Here is a 6,000-nt window from a genome sequence, read left to right as displayed (position 1 = left end):
TGCCAGGGATTGAACCTGGGACCTTTTGCTTCCCAAGCAGATGCTCTACCACTGAGCCACTGTCCCTCCCCTTAAGGATATTGTGCTATGAATTTATTCACTCTTAGTAGCCAAAGGGGATGTCAAATACATTATACAATGTCAGCTGCTGTAGGAGTTCTTTTTTGCAGAAAGTCAACAACTAATGCAACACAACTTAAAAAGTAACTCACTTTGACCATATTCTGAGATCCAAAACAAGTTTCTGTAGACCAGGCTCTATAAGTAGTTGAATAGCATAATGCAACAACAATTCATCACTCATTGGGAGTACTTAATAGCCACAATAATTTAATTAATATGAACTACATGCTGTCAACAAACTGGAGGAAAACATTCTGTGGTTAGATCACCATGTAACTGTATTTTTGACCAGGCCATTACGCAGGAACTTCTTAAAAACTACCACTAGCATAAAGAGAATTAGAAGATTAACGCTAAACATATTTACCTGGAAATGTTTAATTGAGTTCAATGGTACTTAACTCCTTAAAAGTTTGGACTGCATCCAAGAAATGCAAATTCTAATGCAAGCTAACAGACAGCTACAGTTTACAAAACTCTCTAATTGTTTTAACAAAGTTCTCTGAATGTCTGTGGGCTTTTAGGTTGCTGTGTTTGGCCTATTCTAGCAAATTCAAGTTGGGATAACAATTACTTTAACTTCAATCTCTGTTCTGTTTACATATTCAGGAGGTGATTCAGAGGCCAAACTGAGCCACTGACAGGACCTGGGCTCTTGATGCAACTGTCAAGTAACTAGATCCATTGGAAGACAGGGTTCTTTTAATAACTGTGAGGACAGTATTTTGGCAAGTGGAGCTTCACATAGCTCAATGAAAACCAGCAATCAACAAAACAGTCTCTCTCCTAAATGTAGATGAGCTTTCCTTTCGCCTCCAGTCACCTTTATCTGTAAAAGGATTATTGTCCCTTGGGTTCGAAGTCCTCATTCAGTAGGAAAACGCAATGCCCTGTGAGTGACCTGGAATTAGTCAGCAACAGTCCCAAGTGCAGCTCCTTGTATGAGTAGAAATGAAGTGTTCTTTAAGAATCAGCTGCTAGGGTACCTGGCAGAAACATCCTGCATTTCAATAATTCGCATAGGGCAGACTCGACGTTTCCCTGATCTGGTTGCCGTGAATGTTGATGACACCTGTTGAATTTCTGTTTGTCACTCAGGTGCTCTGGCGGGAAAGCAGCAGCCTTATAGCAGCAACCTCTACCTGCTACCTTCTGAGAGCAGAGGCCTGTAGTTGCAGGTGTTGCCCGCCGGGTGGCGAGACATCCCGCCGACTGTGTGTCGTATGAACCTCAAGTGCTGAAACGTGTCCTCGAATGACCCCGCCAGGCATGCTCCCGCTCGCCTTATCCATTCTGGAGAGAGGAGCTTTATGGCGCCTCCGACCGGGTCTCGAGCAGCGGTGGGTGTCTTGGGCAGGGTTCGCTAGCACCGGGCTGCGGCAGCCGCGCCCGTTGTGAAGCGCGAAATGCTTTGGGCGGGAGAGCGGCTGCCGGGAAGGCGCCCGACCAACGGGTGGGGGAAGGAGGCTCCACCCAGCGCAGGCACCGCGCGACGGAGTGGTTTTGTGGCCGCTCCCACAACAAACTAACGGAGCACCTGGGTCTCGCCCGCGAGCAACACCGGGGCGGGGGGCGCGGGTCTGGGGGGCGGGCTCGTAACCCTGGCGGCGGCAGACTGTTTCTTTCTGGGGCTCTCCCGGCCTGCTGCTGGATCTCGGCTGACACGTCAGTGAGGAAGCTAGCCAGGCGCTGAACGTCCGGGGAAGGAGAAATTCTCGGACTGCCCGAAAGTTCAGCTCTCACGGGGTGAGTAAGTGTACGATTCGATTCAGACCTGAGGGGGGAAAGAAACGTGATCAGGCTGAGGGCTTTAAAGATCACTTTACAGATTTCTGGACTGGGAGCTAGTTTGGCTATTCACTTAAAGGAGCTTTGTTCCTTTTTACTGATTGGAGAATGGCCCCCTGTTCCTAAAAGGCATTGCACGCGGGGCATAATACTAGATAGCTATTTATTACTCTTCCTGCCAATGTATCCGAGCTAAGATAAGATTTTTATATGATTTAGTTTGAGTTGGTGCTCACTCAGACTCGGTTCTGTAGAATACAGTGTCTCTGTGCAAATGCAGAGTATCTTTTCTCACAGCTGCCCCAAACGTTTTGGGAGTAATGATCAGTGTTTCTGGTGCCTGTCTGTACTGTCTAGCCATGATCATTTAGCTTTAGCCTACAGAAGGGCTATGATCTCGTTTAATGTAAGCAATTGAGTCCAGAGGCTATAATATTTATGCAGAGGAATTATGCAATGAGTGGTATACAGTAGAAAACAGTGATCTGAAAAGTAGGCTGCATGTTTTTGTTCTTGAATTAGCTGTCAAAAGAGAGGTATTGATCATCCAAATGACTTTGTGCACATACTCTGTTGTGTTTCTATGCCAGTTTGTGCAGACTCTACAGAAGCTACTAGTTTTCCCATACATCTACAGGCAGCCATAAATTGACTGTGATTTGGTGGTATTTTCTAGCACCAGTGGGAATTAAACGCTGTACAAAAGGAAGGTATGAGGGAAATAAGGTGATATTAAAAGCTAGCCCAAATGAAATGACAAGCAAAATAAAGATTTGTTCCAAAATCATTTCAAGGTTTTGTAATTCCAAATATGTGTCGTATACTTTTTGAAAATTACTGTGAAATCTCCGTCCTGATAACCAAATCCAGTTTACGCTCCCATTCTAAATTATAATCTCTTGGTCTTTCTCTTGTTAGTGCCTTTTAGGAGAGTTTATAATTATTTCCCACTTTTCATTATTGAAATAATATTTGATATAATCCTGAGTCTCCAGGGCAGTAAGTGGCAAAGTCCTTACCTATTTGCGGAATTGTACTTAGTTCCTGTAAAGGCCTGGTCCAAAATCCATGTTCTGTCAATTAAAGTGAGTGAAGGTTCCCTTGATATTTATGAGCATGCGAGCAGATGAGGTAGAGAGCAGTCATAGTCCTCCCCAAATCCTAGCAGTCTTTCTATTCTTACAGATCAGAAATGTTTATCCACTCATAGACTTAAGAAAATTAAATTTATAGGAGCCATTTAGATTATTGCATTTTAGATTTAGTCTCTTTCCTATCAGTGTTAGCAGAGAGTTAAAAATCGTCCTTATTCATGGAGGCTCAAAGAAACTGAGAAAAATATGTATAGAAGAGAGCTATAACTGGCATCCATGTTTTTATTTCTTTCTGGAAAGTACTAATGATGGAGTCGTAACACTTCTTTAATACAGCTGGCATGCACATGCTCAAGAGGATACTCCTAAACTGCTGCACGTGTCTTATATCACAAACATTATACTGTGATGGTACTTAAAGGAGCAATCTTGAAACAGTTCTGTTTAGAATTAAGTCCCATTTTAGTTAATAGGGTTTATTCCTAGAGAAGTGTTCTCAAGATTGCAAGAAGGTGGTAGTGCCCTTGCACTCCAGTATATTTATCTGGGATCAAGGTTACTTAGCTTTCCTTGATCCCAGTAATTAAACACTTGATTAAGAATAAACTAGGTGTTGTGTGTTTCTGCATTCGGTATTTGTGTGGTATTCACACTTCTTACACTAGCACCCTTTGTGCAAACATATATGGAAAGAAATATGCACAGCATCCAGATTCACAAGTTGGATTAAGTTATTGTCATTAGGTTGCTTGTTACTAACTAACATCCTTTAGCTGCTTCTGGGAGGATGAAGCAAACTTGCAGCTCTCCAGAGTAAATAAAGCATTCCATAACATCTTCCAAGGTGTGTTTATTTGGCAATTTATTTATTTATTTATTTTGAAAATTTCTGTGCTGCCTTTCTGGACAACTTGCCTGTACTCGGAGTTGGCAGTTTCCAAGGAAATGTTAAATATGGCTTTAAAAATAATAAAACAAAGATGTGTAGAACTAGTGATGTAGGCAATCTGTCAGCACAATAATTTCAAATTTTGAATGCGTAAAATCAGAATTATGGTATGGGTTTTGCTCACACATAGCTAAAAAACCCAAGCAGAATGCAGTCTGGTTTGGATTAAAGGTAAGAATTTTCATTTCCCATCTTAGATCAGCATTCATATCCTCTTATGAAAAAATGTGTGGCTTTTTTTGACATGTTTGGTACCCTGATGTCTTCATTCTTAATTAATGTTTCAAGTAGTAAAATCCTATGTTGTTTGTGGTGAATTGAGTTCCTGTTTGAATGTAATATAAAAGATAAAATATCTTGCATAATGTCTTCGGAAAAATATTATGAGATAAATGTGTATATTGATATTTTAAAAATTATTAAATTACATATTGCTGCGGATTTGTATTGCAAATTGATATACTTTGCATTCTTGATTGTGTGAGATAGGATGTTTTTATTCTTAACAGCATCATCCTAGGCAGAGTTGCACCCTTGCAAGAGCATTGACTTCCGTGGACTTAAGTGTAACTCTGTTTACGAATGCACTGCAAATTAGCTTTCTCAAAACCTCACTGTCAGTCTAAGATGGTGTTGAATCTTGATCCCAAGTGTCCCAGGTTCAAACCCAAGTTTTAATCCTCTAGGCTTTTGTGCTGTTTTGACCCACAGAGCTTACTTCATCATTTGGCAACTGCACATATATTTCTGGGCAGCCCCGTAGCCAGGATTTGAAGAATTGGGGGGCCCTGATTTTTTTCAGGGGGCACATAGTGGCCCCAATTTCCATGGCCTTCTCCTACCATCGCTGAGGAGGAAAGCTGCCAGCTCGCTGCCATACAGCCTCCCCCCTCCCCACAGCTGCCCCAAGGTGATCCCTTTCCACCCATCTTCCAGCAGCTCTGGTGGGGAGCCACTCAGAGGTTTAGATACGTGCCACACAATCTCCTGCCCTTACCTGTAGCATGATCCAGCTAGGCAAGCCCGGTGGGACAAGGGGTGGGGTGGAAGGCTCCACCAAGTCGCAACTGACTTCTGGGGCTACTTGATCTCCAATTTGGATTTCTTCCTGTTGGAGGGCGAGCCGAGGCTGCCCAAGCGCAGCTCCCACCCTCGCTTGGGTGGCCAGCGAGACCAGGCCAGAAAACCCCAGCAGGCGAACATCACCTCTCCACTGATTTCCAGCCCTGGACTGCACCCGGGACCTCCACTTGTGTGCACCAGCCTACCATACCCTGCCCTTTCTGCAATGGAGCCATCCGCCCCTACCCCCGCCGCCCCACTTGAGGGTCAGAACGGCCTCTTCTTGCAGGTGCCCTCTAGCCCAATGTCAGCCCAACGTGGAGCTTAACTTTCAGTCCTGGGTACTGAAAGTGCCCAGTTGTTTCTGCTTGCTTTGGGGTCAGAGATTTCTTCCAGCCCCTAAGTGCGCAGAAGCAACAGGGAGCTTAACTTTCACTCCTGGGCTCCAAAAGTGCCTGTTGTTTCTGCTTGCTGAGGGGTCAGAGATTTCTTCCAGCCCCTAAGCAAGCAGAAGCAACACAGAGTTTAACTTTCAGTCCTGGGCACTGAAAGTGCTCTGTTGTTTCTGCTTGCTGAGGGGTCAGAGATTTCTTCCAGCCCCTAAGTGCGCAGAAGCAACAGGGAGCTTAACTTTCACTCCTGGGCTCCAAAAGTGCCTGTTGTTTCTGCTTGCTGAGGGGTCAGAGATTTCTTCCAGCCCCTAAGCAAGCAGAAGCAAGGTGGAGCTTAACTTTCAGTCCTGGGCTCCAAAAGTGCTCTGTTGTTTCTGCTTGCTGAGGGGTCAGAGATTTCTTCCAGCTCCTAAGCAAGCAGAAGCAACTGGGAGTTTAACTTTCTGTCCTGGGCACTGAAAGGGCTCGGTTGTTTCTGCTTGCTGAGGGGTCAGAGAATTCTTCCAGCCCCTAAGCAAGCAGAAACAAGGTGGAGCTTAACTTTTAGTGGTGGGTGCTGAAAGGGCCCCATTGTTTCTGCTTGCTAAGGGGT

The 6,000-nt window shown here is 44.3% G+C and overlaps 1 protein-coding gene across 2 annotated transcripts in view; it reads left to right on the top strand.

Annotated features, from left to right (window-relative positions):
* Nucleotides 1-314: 314 nt before the first annotated feature.
* SGK3 (serum/glucocorticoid regulated kinase family member 3) overlaps nucleotides 315-6,000 on the top strand; it is an 86,361-nt gene continuing 80,675 nt past the window's right edge. For both annotated transcript variants that reach the window (XM_060243676.1, XM_060243675.1), the window contains exon 1: nucleotides 315-1,463. The gene's annotated coding sequence lies outside the window, so the exon portion shown is untranslated. The remainder of the gene's footprint in view (nucleotides 1,464-6,000) is intronic.

The sequence above is a fragment of the Heteronotia binoei genome, chromosome 7 (assembly GCF_032191835.1).
Source record: "Heteronotia binoei isolate CCM8104 ecotype False Entrance Well chromosome 7, APGP_CSIRO_Hbin_v1, whole genome shotgun sequence".
Taxonomy (NCBI): domain Eukaryota; kingdom Metazoa; phylum Chordata; class Lepidosauria; order Squamata; family Gekkonidae; genus Heteronotia; species Heteronotia binoei.
The sequence above is the reverse complement of the archived record's forward strand: the minus strand, read 5'-3'. Positions and strand labels throughout refer to the sequence as shown.